The sequence below is a fragment of the Hemitrygon akajei genome, unplaced genomic scaffold (genome assembly GCF_048418815.1).
Source record: "Hemitrygon akajei unplaced genomic scaffold, sHemAka1.3 Scf000057, whole genome shotgun sequence".
Classification (NCBI taxonomy): Eukaryota; Metazoa; Chordata; class Chondrichthyes; order Myliobatiformes; family Dasyatidae; genus Hemitrygon; species Hemitrygon akajei.
The window spans coordinates 4,808,012-4,825,897 of record NW_027331943.1 but is presented as its reverse complement, the minus strand read 5'-3'; the positions used below and the strand labels follow the sequence as shown (position 1 = coordinate 4,825,897).

General features: G+C 47.1%; 1 long non-coding RNA gene and 2 other non-coding genes across 3 annotated transcripts in view; 2 read left to right on the top strand and 1 right to left on the bottom strand.

The window, feature by feature from the left end:
- The window catches only part of LOC140721496 (uncharacterized), a 1,502,390-nt gene that overhangs the window by 1,182,942 nt on the left and 301,562 nt on the right, over positions 1–17,886 (top strand). The window lies entirely within an intron of this gene.
- trnar-ucg (transfer RNA arginine (anticodon UCG)) lies at positions 15,299–15,390 on the bottom strand. Its single transcript is given in 2 exon segments — positions 15,299–15,334; positions 15,354–15,390. It is a non-coding gene; the product is annotated as a tRNA-Arg (tRNA).
- On the top strand, positions 15,731–15,812 carry trnas-gcu (transfer RNA serine (anticodon GCU)). The gene has a single exon. It is a non-coding gene; the product is annotated as a tRNA-Ser (tRNA).

The following is a 17,886-nucleotide window of genomic DNA, read 5'->3' as shown; positions in this document are numbered from 1 at the left end:
ACACGCCACCACAAAGAAGAGGGCGCTCTCAACAACTGACCTATAGAACATCATCATAGTAAGATCACAGACCTCCTCCTGCTCTCCATCTCCGGGTCACTGCGGTTCCCCGCCTTGTTCTGACCCCTCAGCCCCTTACGGACACGACTGGTCACTACAATGTGTCTGACTGTCAGAGCGTTCAACAGTAGTATTAACACGAACGGGAGTAACGGCGTTATAACGGTAGAAAACCAGTCATATCCCACCCACCCGGGATCCGTATAGAAGCCCGGCTTTCGAATACAGTCCCAGGGTATATTGTCAATCACTTTCACAGGTTGGTATACAAAGAAGTAGGGTACATTTTTAAAGCAGAACAAAACGCCGGTTGTTGTCAGAACTACAACGGCAGTTCTCCCGTTACAATACATCGCTTTCTGCTTGTGGAAACAGATAGCGACAAATCGATCAAATGTAAAAGCGACCGTGAACCAGACAGAACAGTCAGTGGCTGCAGCTGTCAGGGCAAAAACCACACTGCACACCGGGGTGATGTCCAGGAATGTTCCTGGGAAGTAATAATAACTGATCCGCCACAGTATAACCTGAGATATGATGGTTAGTAGATCTGCCGTTGCCATGGCCACCAGGTAGCGAGTGGTGCAGGTAGAAAGGCCGCATTTTCCACGGGAGAGGATCGCAAGCGCCACTAAATTCACTGCGGGAAAAGCAAAAAAAAAAAAAAATGGGAATAGCTGTCTGTCCCTTGGTCTCAAGCCAGAGATAAGCTGGAAGTTAAAAACATTCCAACTCTGCAGACAACTCATTTCTGGAAGTTTACAAATGTAAAACGGCACGCTGCTCGGAACTGGAAGAGGAGCAGTGTTTGGAAAGAAGGCATTGGCAACTGATCGCCGAGGGGGGCTCTGGAGAAATTAATGTAAATCTCCAGCAATCAGGTTTTCGAGTGATACGTGGAGCCTGGCTACCAGGGCAAATTTCTCAGCGATGATGGCTGCGGCGTTACTGTCAAATATGTTCTGTCACTCTCCCGATACAGCGGTCCCGCTCCCTTCACCTCGGTCCACTTACACAGTCCAAAGCAAATTTACAGCCACCCATCGCATGTCCTCGTCCCCTCTTTGATTTCCGTTCGTCACCCGCCCGCAGGGGCCCCGCTTGCCTCGCTTCTCTTAAATTCTGCAGCTACTCCTTCCCGGGGTCCTTCACACCATGTCAAAGTGTCCGACCAGAAAGTTCCTATTCTCCCTTTTATTAATTTTGCCTGAACTTATCTTGCACGTCAGTGCCTTGAACATCCAATACATAAAGAAAAAAATATAACAAAGGCACTTCAGAAACATTGTCCTCCTTTAGGCTGATGTGTAAAGTCTGGATACTCTTGTACATTTCTCACTGCCGCGATCCCGTCACCGATGTACTGACACTCTCCTCATACAGCGAAGCACCGCCTATCCGCCGCTGTCCATAAGAAAAACAGATTTATTCCCCCCGTTCGCATGTCTTGTCATGAGTTGCTCCAAACTGCTCCAGCATTGTTCCTAAGGTTTCAAAGCTCATTGTTCCTGAGCGGAGTATCGCAGGGACCTTACCCCGGCTGAGCTCCATCAGACACCGCTATGTTGTCCTTCACTCCCTCTTCACTTCACGGACAACAGTGCATGAAAGCAAACCCTGCAACAGTAAACCCGCACAGAACTTTTTTTTTAAACTTTCAGAACTCTGGATGTTTGAAACTAAATTTCAAATGATGTCTACGTTTCTTCCCTAATTCTCAGCGGCGATTCTCTTCTCACATTCCCTTCAAACTTGTAGCAATTTCTGAAAGCTCAGAGCAGTACCTTTAAATTTGAATTTAAAGTATGTTACAGTGTTGATACGGAATTACACCAATAGTCCGTAAAGGTGCCCAGCGGTCCAATTTATCGGAAAATACTTTAGCAGAAGCTTTGCATTGATAAATCACAACTGCCCGCCATGAATCCACAAAATGAATTCTTCTCTGCGATCTTCCACTCTACATCTATTTCAGCTGCCGATCTATTTTCCGCCGAGTCTCCGGATCAAACTGCAAAGAAACTTCACAACGAACACGGAGTGTTGCCACAATGTCTCCACCACACTCATAACCGCATAACAACCGAACGAGTCTAAAGAACGCGCAGTCACAGGCGCAAATGTTACTTCGCGCATGTTCTTACCAGGAACACCGATAACGGCAATGATCATGTACCATATCTTTCTCACACGGTAAAATGTTTCAATCATGCTGTATGAGATTCAGCCTGTCTTCCAGCTGCCCGCGATCTCGCTGAAGAAACTCTGAGCTGATGAATCTCCACGGTCATTCATTTATATTTGCTCCAGCGCCCTGAATATTCAAAACTACACAAGGCTGACGTGTCTTCCAACAGCTGGGGTAAAAATACGCATGATGTCATTCAAGTCAAATCCCAATTGTGATGACGTTTGCAACTAAATTGTAAAACCACAATGTACAAATCTAAATTGTTAAATTGTTCAGAACGCAAGGAAACTGTTGATCATATTAATTAACACTTTATCGAGCACCTCAGCTCTATCCACAAAAATGCGGGAATTCACAGTGCCAGACACTTTCAATACGTTTCCCCACTCCGTTTCAGACATGTTTGTCCATGGCCTCATCTTGTGCCATTATGAGGCCACTTTTAGTTTGGATAAGTAACACCTCATATTCCGTCTTGGTATCCTCTAATCTAATGGCATGAACATCGATTCTTCTAACTTCCTATATGTTACCCTTCTTCCTTCCTTATACCTCATTTCTCCACCTTGGTATCTTACCACTTCTCCTCTCCTGCAAGCCTTCATATTCTGGCAACTTCTACTTCCTTTTCAAGCCCTGATGAAAGACCATGGTCGAAAACGGAGACTGTTTATTCATTGCCATAGAGGTTGCTTGACCTACTAAGGATCAGAAGTGAGTCCTCCAATCACACAACAGTTAACTTCGCGTATTATCATCATCCATTCAACCATTAATATCACCACTCAAATACCAATCTTCTCTCCCTCTGCACAGAGATTACCACACCATTATTTCAAACCTATTCTAACCGAGCTCCACACTCCGTGTAGTATCTCCAGTCACCGAACACCCCCGACACAACGATTACCACAATAGTATTACAAACTCATTTTAACGTCCTTCCACAATCCGATTAATATCTCCCATCCCCTAACAACCCTTCCCTCTATACACCCATTAACCCACCAATGGGTATCGTTACACCTAGCCATCCCTTCGAAAAACAATAATTTTGCCGTCTATTCCAACCCTATTCTCTCCCGTACACCCCTTCATACCTCACCCTGTGCCATGTCACCGCCTCTGACCAGACCTGAATTAATACCCGAACCGACAGAATACCAAATTCCGTTTTATCCCCTTACCCTCGTATACTTCACCTAGTGTAATTCCATAATGTCCTGCCCACACACCCCTTAATGCTGTACCCAGTATAATCCCTTTCGCCTCTCTCTCAACCCATCCACTAATATTCCACCGTCTAATCAAACTCTGCAATTCATCCACACGCCATTAATACAATAGTTAATATAACCCCTCTTTCCTTTGTGGTAACGATGAACCTAATATTTCACATCATTCTGCACCGTGAATGACACCAGCAGTATGAAAGAAGGTTGCGACTGTTATTGATGGAAGTGAGTGTAGTTGCTATTGCTAAGGAGAAGATGTTTGAGAGGCTGAAATACGGGAAGTTAGAAGCACTAATCAGCTGGACCAGATGGAGGAGACCAGGATGCTCTATCTGGTTCACTGCCACATTGATATCTGATCAGTCTGTCGCCATCTGTTGCCAGATGCAAAGTATTTGCACCGGGGAAACTGGGGCTGTGGATCTGACAACAGCCTGCGTTTTCTGAAAGATGAGGCTGAGGACGGCATTAGCGGTGAACTTTGAATAATGACTGGATTTTCGAATAGTCCGGTAGAATAAGAAGTAGCAAATTTCAATCCACTCCACTCTGAGAAGAGAGGTGGCGATCGACAGGAAATTATAGGCTGGATAGCCTGAACTCACTGGTTGGAAAGATGCAGGACCCCATTAATAATGATGAGATTTCCCGTATATGGCGAGTAATGATAATATAGGGCGGATTTTACCGTTGTTTCCTAAAGGGGATATGTAGCTTTATAAATCTGTTGGAATTATTTGAGGAAATCAAAAGGAATATTCCATACAGCAGAGTCAGTGGATGTTGTTTACTTGGATTTTCAGAAGGCCTTTGACAATGTGCCGCTCTTGAGGTTTCTAAACAGTATGAAACGACCTTAATACAAAAATATACTGTGATGGATAGAAGATTGTCAGAATGGCAGAATGCAAGAAATGGGACTGAACAGAGTTGATTAGTGGTAAGGGTCGCTTTGAGAGAAGGCAAGATTTCTATTGTCAACAAATAAAATCTCTCATGGCGCGGGCGGTCATATTGTGATTTATTCAACTATGGATTCCGTCATGGTGTTTTCTGAAGAAACTCACATTTATTTCACGTAGATGTTGAGTCATTCTTCGGGCAAGCTATCCAATTCCCCTTCCCAACCTGCTTCCAGATTGAGTGTTTGTCCCTCTGAAAGAGGAGGCAATCATTCTTCAGAAAAGTCTTTATTCTCATCCGACATCTCTGATATTCAAAGCTGCGTGTTGACTATGCAGCGCCCCCTGGCGCTAGCAGAATGTCAGTACACGGTGGGGAAATGCCGACGCTGTCAGTTTGAACCTCCTCTGGAGCATGCGTGGTTTAGATGGTTGTCCCAGATGTGAGGGTCGACTCTGCAGCTGCGAATTTGGAGAAGGAAGTCTGAGAATCGGAACGGGAGTGCTGTGGGAGCCGTTTTGCTTTTTTCTACTCATCGGGGTTAGGAGAGGCGGGACGGCGCAGCCCTGTGACGTCGGGCAGTGAAGCGCGGCAGATTTAAAAGGAACACAGCCTTATACAGCGGGAGGCGTCGTTTGCGGGAAGAGGAGTAAGCCGGGAGCAGAGTGAAGCTTAAGAGCTTTGGCTCAACGGGCTTAGGCGGAAACGGGCGAGGCAAGGGGGATTTAGTTTTCAATTTTTCCTGTAAATTGAGGAAAGGGGGAATTATGAATGTGAGAGCAGATTGTTGTTCTCGGTGTCGGATATGGGAGGTCCTGGAGACTCCCAGCCTCCTGGAAGGCAACATCTGCACCCGATGTGTCGAGCTGCAGCTCCTCAGGGACCGAGTTAGGGAACTGGAGATGCAGCTCGATGACCTTCGTCTGGTCAGGGAGAGTGAGGAGGTGATAGAGAGGAGTTACAGGCAGGTGGTCACACCAGGGCCACGGGAGGCAGACAAGTGGGTCACGGTTAGGACAGGGAAGGGGAAGAGTCAGGTACTAGAGAGTACCCCAGTGGCTGTACCCCTTGACTATAAGTAGTCCTGTTTGAGTACTGTTGGGGGGGGGGCAGCCTATCTGGGAGAAGCGGCAGTGGCCATGTCTCCGGCACAGAGTCTGTCACTGTGGCTCGGAAGGGTAGGGAAAGGAAGAGGAAGGCGGTAGTAATAGGGAAGTCGATATTTAGGGTGTCAGATAAGCAATTATGCGGACGCAGTCAGGAGATCCGGATGGTAGTTTGCCTCCCGGGTGCCAGGGTCCAGGATGTTTATGATTGCGTCCAGGATATTCTGAAGAGGGTGAGGAGCCAGAGGTCGTGGTACATGCAGGTACCAATGACATAGGTAGTAAAAGGGAAGAGGTCCTGAAATGAGAATATAGGGAGTTAGGAGAGGAGTTGAGAAGAAGGACCGCAAAGGTAGTATTCTCGGGATTACTGCATGTGGCACGCGACAGTGAGCGTAGGAATGGAATGAGATGGGGGATAAATGCGTGGCTGAGGGATTGGAGCAAGGGGCAGCGATTCAAGTTTCTGGATCATTGGGACCTCTTTTGGGGCTGTTGTGAACTGTGCAAAAAGGACGGGTTACACTTGAATCCTAGGGGGACCAATATCCTGGCGGGGTGATTTGCTAAGGCTACTGGGGAGACTATAAACTGGAATGGTTGGGGGCTGGGAATCAAATTAAAGAGACAAAGAGGGAGGAGGTTAGTTCACAAATAGAGAAAGATTACAGACAGTGTGTGATGGAGGATAGGCAGGTGATAGAGAAGGGGAGCGCTCAGACCGAAGATGAAGGGGAGAAGGAAGAAAAAGAAGATAGCAAAGTTGTTTGCACCGTTAGGGATAAACAGAGAGTAAGAGATGGAGAATTTCTTAAATGCATTTACTTTAATGCTAGGAGCATTGTAAACAGGGTGAATGAGCTTAGAACATGGATTGATACCTGGAATGATGTTGTAGCTATTAGTGAAACATGTTTGAAGGAGGGGTGTGAATGGCAACTAATTATTACTGGATTTCGTTGCTTCAGGTGTGATAGAATCGGAGGGGCAAGAGTGGGAGGTGTTGCATTGCTTGTCAAAGAAAATATTACAGCGGTGCTTCAGCAGGATCGATATGAGGGCTCGTCCAGGGAGGCTATTTGTGTGGAATTGAGGAATGGGAACGGTGTAGTAACACTTATAGTGGTGTATTATAGACCACCTCATGGGGAGCGAGAATTGGAGGAGCAAATTTGTAAGGAGATAGCAGTTATTTGTAGTAAGCACAAGGTTGTGATTGTGGGAGATTTTAATTTTCCACACATAGACTGGAAAACCCATACTGTAAAAGGGTTCGATGGTTTGGAGTTTGTAAAATGTGTGCAGGATAGTTTATTGCAGCAACCCATAGAAGTACCAACTAGAGAAGGGACAGTGTTAAGGAATGAGATAGGTCTGTCATGGTCCCTTCTAGCATCTGGCTATGTTCCTCAGGAATTGGGCCTTTATAACCTGGTTTAGTTCCCAATCAATTCCCAAGTTCAAATAATTACGAACACCTGCATTCCATCAACTAAAGTAGTATAAGAATACTGTGACCACTACTAGAAGGTGCCAGTTCGTTGGTCGACTCGTGTACGAGTAACCTCACTCCATGGTGTTTAGGACTAACAGTTCTAAATCTAGCCTTCTTCCTGAATTACCGACCAAGACCAGGACTCCGGGTAAAAGCCCCCTTGGAACCCTTGCTGCGCTCGCTACGACGGCAGCGTCTCCCGGAACGGCCTCCGCGCCCGTGTTCAGCATTTGGGTTCGTTCCACCTCCACGTCCTTGCACCAGAACGAACTGGCCACGATGAATCCAGCGGACATGGATCCCGTACAATAGGCGCTGACCGGCCAGGACTACCTGTTGGGCGGCCACGACCACGACTACTTCGGGAGACCACAGAAAACCTTCGAACTCTAACCATGAACGTGCAGAACGTCAGTGAACGAATCGACCAGGTCTCCGCTTTGGCCTCCCAACCCAAACCGCTCCACTCGGGATGGCTTCGGTCTCAGAGTCCACAATCCCATCCTCTCGAGAACCGTCTGTGCCCGATCCTGAACCCGACGCCGGGGCCTATACAGGTGCCGGGCCTTCCTGCTCCAATGCTCCCTGGTTTTCGAGCTGCAGCCACGTATCTACGCTTCCGATAAATCGAAGATCGCGTATATCATGGGGATGCTACGAGCGAATGCCTTTGTTTGGCCAACCGCCGGAGGTTTGTTCCTCTTACTCCTCCTTTTACGCAGAAATTAGGAAGGTTTTCGAACAATCCATTCCCAGTAAGGACGCCGCAAGACGGCTGCTTACTCTTCGTCAGGCGTCGCGTAGTGTGGCCAGGTATTCCAACGAGTTCCAGACCTTGGCCACAGACTCGGGGTCGAATGACGAGTCCCAACGAGAGGTGTTTTGACAGGGCCTCTCGGATCAGATAAAGGATGATTTGGCCGCGAGGGACGACAGGGACTGTCTAGACTCTCTAATCTCACTGGCCATTCGACTGGATTGTCGACTTCGAGAACGTCTGAGAGAGAGAATCGGTTACCGCGTTCCTCGGGCCATCTCACGGTCCATCTCACCTTCTCCAACCAGCCCCAACGTCTCTCTGTCTCTGTCCCTATCCGCGTTGGTGGATTCCAGTGCCGAAGGCAATCTGCTAGAAGAGGAGATAGCCACCCAGGCTTGAATACCTCGCGAGCCGCTAACTGCAGTCCTGGAGGCCCGGCCCTGGACGGAAAACTGCTGGCTCGGCTGACCCACTGCACGCCGCCCCTGACCTTGATTCTATCCGGCAACCATGGGGAGGAAGTACGATTACATAGGGAATCGGGAACTACTGGCGGTCAAACTAGCGCTGGAAGAATGGAAACACTGGAGCCTAATGGAGTCTATACATCCCATAGGCCTTCTTAACTACCCTATCAACCTGTGCAGCGACCTTGAGGGATGTATAGATTTGAACCCCAAGGTCCCTCTGTTCACCCACATTCTTAAGTAACCGACCATTAACCCTGGAAGCAGCCTTCTGGTTTGTCCTTCTAAAATGCATCACCTCACATTTATCCGGATTGAACTCCATCTGCCACTTTTCTGCCCAACTCTGCATCCTGTCTATATCCTCTTCTAACCTTTGACAACCTACAGCTCCATCCACAACTCCTCCAATCGTCGTGTTATCCGCAAACTTACTCACCCATCCTTCCACCTCTTCATCCAGGTCATTTATAAAAATCACAAACAGCTAGGGTCCCAGTATAGATCCTTGCGGCACTCCATTAGTCACCGACCTCCAGGCAGAATACTTTCATCCCCACTACTACCCTCTGCTTTCTTCCAGTAAGCCAATATTTTATCGAAAGAGCTAGGATCCACTGATCCCATGCCTTTTGACTTTCTGTATGAGTCTCTCCTGAGGAACCTTGTCAAATGTATTGCTAAAATCAATGTAGACCGCATCTACCGCCATACTCTCATGAATTAATTTTGTTACCTCTTTAAAAAACTCAATTAGGCTTGTGAGGCACGACCTTCGCTTCACAAAGCCATGTTGACTATCCTTGAGTAGACGGTTCTTCAACAAATGTTCCTAGACCAGGGGTCGGCAAACTTTTTGACTTGTGGGCCACAAAGGGTTCTAAAATTTGACAGGGGGACCGGACCAGGAGCAGATGGACGGAGTGTTTTGGTAATACACCTCATAAGAGAAAATAAAATATCATGGGATATGTAGAAAACATGTGCTTTAATTTCAATTGAAAATGAACAAATGCATTACAACAAAATATCTGACTTTGAAGTCCCATGGTATTTAGCTATTTATTGAAATGACTTTTAAAACACTGAAAATTAAATGAATAAAATACAGCTTTTTTAATAGTAACAGTTATTATTTTAAAGCACTGAAAATTCTGTTATCCTTCAAGATATTATCATCATCACTCTCCTCCTGACTGTCTTTATTTCAAAAACGGTAGGAGATGCAGGTCTACTTGTCCTGCTCCTTCTTATTCAATTGTCCCCTGTGCCAAAACTCAACAACGACCAGCACAAAGACAGAACAGTGACAGTGCGCCAGTATGGGGAGTGCGTTATTTGATCTGGAGCGCATTTTTTATTTTGAGAACGTACGTGCACCTGCGCACTACTCATGTCCATCACTTAACAGAAATGACATGTAACATGTAAGGCTTATTGATAAAAATAACGCCAGAATTGCGGGGAAAAAACGTTAACAAGGTTTATTAATATAATTTCATCAAGTTCTGCGGGCCGGATTAAAAAGCTTAACGGGCCGCATATGGCCCCCCGGCCGTAGTTTGCCCATGCCTGTCCTAGACCCTATCTTTAAGAATCCTTTCCAATAGTTTGCAGACCACCGACGTAAGACTCAGCGGTCTATAATTCCCAGGATTCTCCATATTACGTTTTTTAAACAAGGGAACTGTATTTGCCATTTTCCGATCCTCCGGCACCTCCCCTGCAGCCACAGAGGATTCAAAGATCATAGCTACTGCTCCAGCGATCTCTTCTCTCACTTCCCACAGCAACCTGGGGTATATCACGTCCGGCCCTGGGGAATTATCAACCGTATTCAGAAGATCCAACACTTCTTCTTCCTTAATCTCCATATTGTCCAGCACATTGGCCTGTTCTATTTCGTCCTCACCCTGATCAAGTTCCTTTTGCCTGTGGATATTGAAGAAAAGTATTCATTTAGGACCTCCCCAACCACCTCCGCCTCCAGACACATTTTGCCTTCATTATCCATTAGCGGCCCTGCCTTCATGCTTGTCAACCGTCTGTTCTTCACATACGCATAGAACGCCTTGGGGTACTCCTTAATCCTACATGCCAAGGCCTTCTCATGCCCCCTTCGAACTCTCCGAAGTCCTTTCTTTAGCTCCTTCCTGGATACTCTATATTTCTCACGAGCCCCTCCTGCTTCCTGCTTCTTTTATCTAACAAATGCTTCCTTCTTCTTCTTGACGAGTTGCCTGACGGGTTCGTCAGCCACGCTTCTCTTTTCCTATCATCTGTTTTCCTTGCTGCAGTGGGACAAACCTATCCTGAACCTATCAAGTGATCCCTAAACTTTCTCGACATTTCTTCTGTGCTTTCACCTGTGAACATCTTATTCCAATTTACTCTCGCTAGTTACTGCCTCATCCCTTCATAGTTAACCCTTCCCCAGTAAAGCACTTTCCCATTTCGACTGATTTTATCGCTTTCCATAGATATGCTGAAGCTAAGGGAGTTGTGGTCACTCTCACCAAAATGCTCCCCCGCCAAGAGGTCTGTCACCTGACCAGGTTCATTACCCAGAACTAGATCCAGTATCGCCTCCCCTCTCGTCGGCCGGCCAACATACTATGCCAGGAATTCTTCTTGAACACACGTGACAAATTCAGCCCCATCTATCACCCTTGCAGTCAGGAGGTGCCAGTCAATATGAGGGAAGCTGAAATCACCCCACAATCCTGTATTTCCTGCATCATTCTTAAATCTGCCTGCTTATCTGCTTCATCTAGGCCAGATGTTTTCTGCAGGAAAGCGACTGTGTAATGTTCTCCATACTGAAGGACGTTCTCACGTCGGCCTCAGAGACTGAAGTCACTGGGTCGTTGGGAACCGTTGGAATTTGCCTCCATGTTTTGTCGTTGAAAATGAACATAAAATGCACTGAGCTCATCTGGTGGCGAAAACTGATTGTCACATTGGTCGCTCAGTTTATTTCTTGTAGGATGTGACGGCATTCAAGCCGAGTGACAGCTGTCGAATATCTTTCAGTTATTCAAGTTTTGCCTGGAATTGCCTCTTCACATGTGAGACAGCTTTCCGGAGATCGTACCTGCGCCTCTTGTAATTAATCATGTGGTTCCTAAATTTCTAAATGCCATCAATGTTGGTGGTGTCGTGGACAATGAAGAGGATTGTCTAAATTTACAAAGAGAGCGAGATCAACTTAAAAGGAATGGCAGGTGTAAGTTAACTTGACAAGACGTTGTGCTTTGTAAACCTAAGACAGGGCAGTTATTGCATAGTAAATGGCATGGTGCTGGTTTTGTTTTAGAATAGGATGAACCAAGCTTATGGAAGCATATTTGCTGAAACAGGTTATAAACGTTGACAAGACATATGAAGGATGCCATTGGACTAGAAAGCATACCAGAAATGTTTCATGGGAATGTTACCTGGAACACTTGGTTTGAACTATAAGGGGAAAGGTTGTGTAAGCTGAGAGATTTCTCCCTGCTACATAGGGCGCTGAGGGGTTACATTGACGAGGTGTATAATATCATTAGGGTCACAGACAGGTTATCAATATGGTTGTTCTGACGCGTCTGTTGTGATAGTGTTAGCGGGTAGTGTTTGTCGCTCTCACTTTCAGCTTCCACCGCCGGCTCGCGGTCTCGCGAAAAGGAGAGCTGAACGTGTAATCCTCTCTCTCTCCAAGAGCAAGCCTCGTGTCTTGCCTGCTCGCTGGCGACACACGGAAAGTGAACTATAGAGGGCAGAGAGAGATCTGGCCCCTACGCACATAGCACTCAGCCCCACCGGTGTGTGGACACGCCCTGGTACTCATGAACCAGATCCCTAGCTATGGGTAAATAGCCCCCACTGCCTTGTGGGCAGCCTCGGGAGAGACGAAAGCTACGGGAGTAATCACAGACAACAAATCCGGAATGGAGCTCCTAAGGCGGCTGGACGTCACAGAACGCCTTTCCGGCAGCTCCGGCAGCCAAGCTGGTGACAAACGTATTGCTTCATTATGTTTCCTTTGTACTTCATTGGTGAGGCGGAGAGGGGGGGGGGATCTTGACGACAGGGCAGCTCCAGATCTCCATACCTTCCGCCCAAGCTCCTGATGATGATCATCGCACATTGTCCTTCCGAGACAGACGGGTGACAACCACCATCACAATTAAATGGCGGGCCAAATACCTGCTCTGCCAGTTTCCTAATGCGTTCATCAAAACCCAGACCCCACCCCAACCTACCCCGACCGTGATCGCCAAGGACGCACTAGGAAATCTTTACAGTATCACCCGTTCCCCACCAGCATCGGGGCGGTCTATTCATAAATGCAGGTCTTCTATCACGATAAACTGCGGTTCATATTAGGTATCAAGACGGCATGGAGGATCAAGACGAAAGAGAAAAACATCAGCAACACCTTTCTGATAGGGGCGTTGTTGTCTACGAGGAAATCTGTACCAGTGACTGGCGACTGTACCAGTGTGGCCTCCCTACCGAATCTCTCAAGGAAGTATTATGTAAGCTCTGAGGGATGCAACATAACACTTTCCAGCCGAACAGCCGCCGTCTGCAGCAGCGGTGAACATGGGAACCACTCTGCACGGAGCCAGTCCCCGTAAGGCTGCCAGACCAGTCAAAATCCCAGGCCGACAGCTGAGGCCGTGTGCAGGCCAGAGCAGTGACGTCTTCATGGACATCTTCAAAATTCTACACGCTGCCGTCCCCATAGGCATCAAATCAGCTAGTATGTGATGTTAGCATTAATTTTATGTGGACCACAATATTAAATGCTGAGGCTTAATTTGGTCAAACAGCACTTTAGGAACTATGAGCAGTTTCTCGCACCTTATCTAGGAAAAGATGCACTGGCATTAGAAAGGCTCCCGGGGACGTACACAGAAATGATCCCAAAATTAAAGGATTAACGTGTGCGAAGCATTTGATAAATGTTGGGTGTATATCATTGAAAACTGAAGAATATTGAAAGACGGTGAGAGTGGATGTGGTGGAAATAATTCGCACAGTGGAGGAGTCTAGGATCAGACGGTATTACCTCAGAATTGAAGAACTTCACTTTAGAAGAAAGATGAGGAGAAATTTCTTCCATCAGAGTGGTGAATCTGTGGAACTCATTGCTGTTGACGGCTGTGGAGGCGGAGCCATTGGGTTTTGATAAATTTAAAGTCAATAGTTTTCTGATCAGTAAGGGCGTCAAAGGTCCCATGCAGAAGGCGGGAACATGGGGGTTAATGGGAATAATAAATCAGCACGAGCAGTGCAAGTTATGAACCCTTCCCCTTCCCCCTCCACGTTTCAGCAGAAAGTATCAGACCACCACCAGCCGAATAAGCGGTGGCAAATTTCACAAAGATAAATGTGATCAATGGTGGGAGAGCTTTACCGGGCATGTACTGGGCTGAACCCACCACATTCTGTAGGAACTTACGTTCAATGACATTGATGTCTCCATACCCAGCCACGAGACAGTCAGTCGATACACTCTGTATCACATATCTATATAAATTTGTCAAGGGTTTAGATGTCCTGCCGATCTCCGCAGGCTCCTAAGAAACTAGAGGCACCGCCGAGCTTCCTTCGCATTTGCACTTGTGATGGGTCCAGGGCAAACCCTCTGAAATAGGAACACCCGGGGTTTTAAAGTTGCTCACCCTCACTGATCCTCCGATGAGGACTGGCTCGTAGACCTCTGGTTTCCCCTCCCTTTGCTTTGGTCGCATTGAGTGGGACGTTCAAGGGCGGGGTGGAAGCTGGAGGCGAAGTGGTTGACATTGTCGAGCTCAGTGTGAATGCAGGAAGCGGCAGCAATACATTGGTCGACGTAGCGGTGGGAGCGCTGGGGTGAGTTACCGGGGAATGTCTGGTACATTGGTTTGGTAGACTGATTTACATAGGCAACGAAACGGGAGACATATCTGGGACCTATGCGAGTGTCCATGGCGACCCATTGAACCTTGAGTAAGTGGGAGGAAGCGGAGGAGAAACTGTTGAGGTGAGGACCGGTTCTGCCAGACGGAGGACGGTGGTGATAGAGCGGAACTGGTTGGATCTTTCCTTGAGAAATGTGGAGAGTTTTAAGGCCCTCTTGATGGGGGGCTGGAAATCTATTGAAAAAGTGAGGTGGTCATAGTGAGGGAATTGAAAGTCAGCGAGTTGATCGAGTGCACGGGAAGTGTTACGAATGCGGGTGGGAAGAGACTGAATTATGGGGCATAGGATGGGCTGGAGCTACGAGAACACAGGATCAGTGGGGTCGGAGAAGGCAGAAACAATGGGCTTACCCGGACAGTCAGGTTTGTGATTTGAGTAGGTGGTAGGAGCGAGCAGTTCAGGGCAATGGAACCACGAGTTCTCCACAGTGAATGGAGGTTCTCCAGAGTTGATGATCTCAGTGATGAGGCTGGATGCAGTTCTCTGATGGTCCGGAGTCGGGCTTCTTCAAGGTGTAGGCATGAGGATGCGTCCGAGAATTACCGCCTGGTCTCAGCAAGGTAGAGGTCAGTCCGTCACTCTACAACAGCAGCACTTAGTCTGCGGGATTGAAGTAAGTTTGGGATGGTGGTTGAGATTTGGGAGGGCAGCGCATTCAGTGAGGGTAAGGTTCGAGGAGAAGTGTGGATTTCTGATGTTGAGGCGGTTGATGTCTAGTCGGGAATTAGTGATGAAGATATCCCAGAGCAAGCAGAGAACCAGCGTGCTGTGTCCAAGAAGAGGAGGAGTGTTGGACACAGGAGAATGCACCGTCAGTACTGGGTGGTGAATGGTGAATCCTCGCCGATGAGGTTGGCTCGGAGACGGAGCTGAATGTGAAATAAACTTCACCTTCCCAGCAGCAGCTCCTCCTGAACGTCTGAGAAGCTCCAGCGAATTGTTTATGCAAGTGTCTGCAGAAATACTGCACAGACTAGACACATAATATTATATGTTGCGTACAACGAACACGAAGCATTACGTTTTCCCCGAGGGTGGAGTATTCCGATTAATTCCCACAAGGAATTGAGATAACCATGCTGCAGGGAGTTAGAGACAGAATGGAACCGAATCCGCCAATTTGGCAAAACGACCGTGGCAGGACTCGAACCTGCAATCTTCTAATGACTTCCACCAGTCAAGCACCGAAGTCAGACGCCTTATCCATTAGGCCACACGGCCGTATTCTGTGAGTAAGGCCAAGGGGAACATGCTGACTGCTGCAAGGAGTTTCCACCTGTAAAATGATTTCTTGACCGAACTAAAAGTACTCGCCTGCAGTGATTTCACCCCAGGTGAGCATTCGACCATTGTTGTGTCAATATAAAATGCCTATTTCAATGTTTCCTGTGGTTGGCACAAATCTCTCTAAACTGTCCTTATCCACCTCCATGAATTCCTGGTAAGCACGGCGAGCAAAGCAATCGGCAGAGAATCTGAACAGAAATGTGTGGACATTAAGCAGAAGTTTTCAATGCTGTGAATAAATTCAGAAGTTCGGAACACATGAGCGAGAAGAGCAGACGAGGTGGCCGAGAGGATAAGGCGTTGGACTGCTAATCCATTGTGCTCTGCAGGCGTGGGTTCGAATCCCATCCTCGTCGTCCCGATATTTATCGCGGAGGGGAGGGGAACCACATTTAAAACTTTCACTTTAAAACATCCAGATTTAGTCACAGGGACGCCAGACGGGTTGTTATGCGAATCATGAAAAGCAATATTCATCATTAATTTCTCACCAAATTTGGCCGCGATACCACAAGATATAGGAACAGAGTTAGGCCATTCGGCTCACCGATCTCCGCCATTCCATCACGGCTGAGGCCTCACCTTGAGTATTGTCAACAGTTTTGGGTCCCTCATCTTATAAAATATGCGCTAACATTGGGGAGAGTCCAGAGGACGTTCACAAGGATGATTGATGTCTCTGGGACTGTACTCGCCGGAATTTCGAAGGATGAGAGGGGGATCTCATTGAAACTATTCGAATATTGGAAGGACTAGACAGAGTAGATGTGGAAAGGGGGATTCCCATGGTGGGAGAGTCTAGGCCAAAAGGGCACAGCGTCAGGATAGAGGGGCGCCCTTTCAAAACCGAGATGGCGAGAAATCTCTTAGCCAAAGGCTTGTGAATTTCTGAAATTTATTGCCACATCCAGTTATGCAGGCCAGGTCGTTGGGTGTATTTAAGGCAGAGATTGATAGGTGTTTAACTGGTAATGACATTAAAGGATACGGGGAGAGGGCTGGGATCTGGAGTTCATGAGGAGTGAATAAGAAAGGGTCAGCCACGATTGAACGGCGGAGCAGACTCGATGGGCCAGATGGCCTAATTCTGCTCCTATGTCTTATGGTCTTATGGTCATACATATCACTCCTCTCAACTCCATTCCCCTGCCTTCTCCTCGACACAGTTGACTCCCTTACTACCTGTCCACCTCTTCAACCTCCATTTTAAATGTACCCAATTACTTGCCCTTCACGGCTTTCCGTGGCAATAAATACCACAAATCCATAATATTCGATTGATTTCAATGAGATCCCGGTCTCATTCTTCCACAATCCAGCGACCAAGGGCCAGGGTGCTAAAATATTCCTCATATATAACTCTTCTCTTCCTGGCATCAATCACGTGACCACCCTCTGGACTCTGACCTTTGCCGGCACATCCGGTTTAGATAAGGGACGAAAACCGTTCACCATATTCCAACTACGGTCTCACCGAAACCTAACAGACGCTCAGCATTACACATTTGTTTTTATTTTCTATTTCTCTCGAAATAAATGCTGACATTGCATTTACCTTCCTCACTGCTGTCTCAAACTGGCAATGAATCTTTACAGAATCCGCACTAAGTCTCCAAACTCCTGTTACACCTCTTCTTTGCCGATTTGTCCCGATTAGAGGATAGTCTTCATCTCGATTACTTCGAGCTAAATTCAATTCCGTACAATTCCCTGCCGTATAGTCCATCTGCCTCTTCATTGCCCGTCTCGTCATCTGTCCAAGTTCTTCCGCACACTTTCTGCTTTCCCAAGACCACCGACATTCAACCGATATTTGGATTTTCCTCAGATTTTGCCGCAAAGCCAGAAATTACGTCATCCCGATTACTGACATATACTGTGAAAAGGTGCAGCCCTAATACCGACTAGTAACCGATAGCCAAGTCCTCTTTATTCTCACTGTTTGCCTCCACCCAGTCAGCCATTCGTCCATCTATGGCTGTATCTCTGCTGTATTATGAGGGGCGTTTATCTTTTGTTTATCAGACGTGTGCGCTGCGCTTTGTCAACGAGTACTGAAATTCCAGTACGCAAAATTTAGTGTCTTTCCTTTGTTTATTCTGCCTGTTATTTCCTCAATGAATTCCAAACAATTTGTCAGGCTAGATTGCTCCTTGAGGAAATCGTGCTGAGTTTGGCCTATTTTATTGTGTACCGCGAAGTGCCGCAAAACTTCATCGTTAATAAAGGACTGCAACATCGTCCCAAACACTGAGTCCCAATACTATTCGAAAATATTGTGCTTCTCGAAGGATCACTACTAATGCCTCCACAGTATCTTGGGGGCAAGAGGGTTGGCGTAAATGTCCGACAAAACTGCGATGGCGAATAGTTTCGCTTTTTCGCCCTCTCTGCGTCTGTCCTTTAATATATTATCAGAGTGTGCAGACT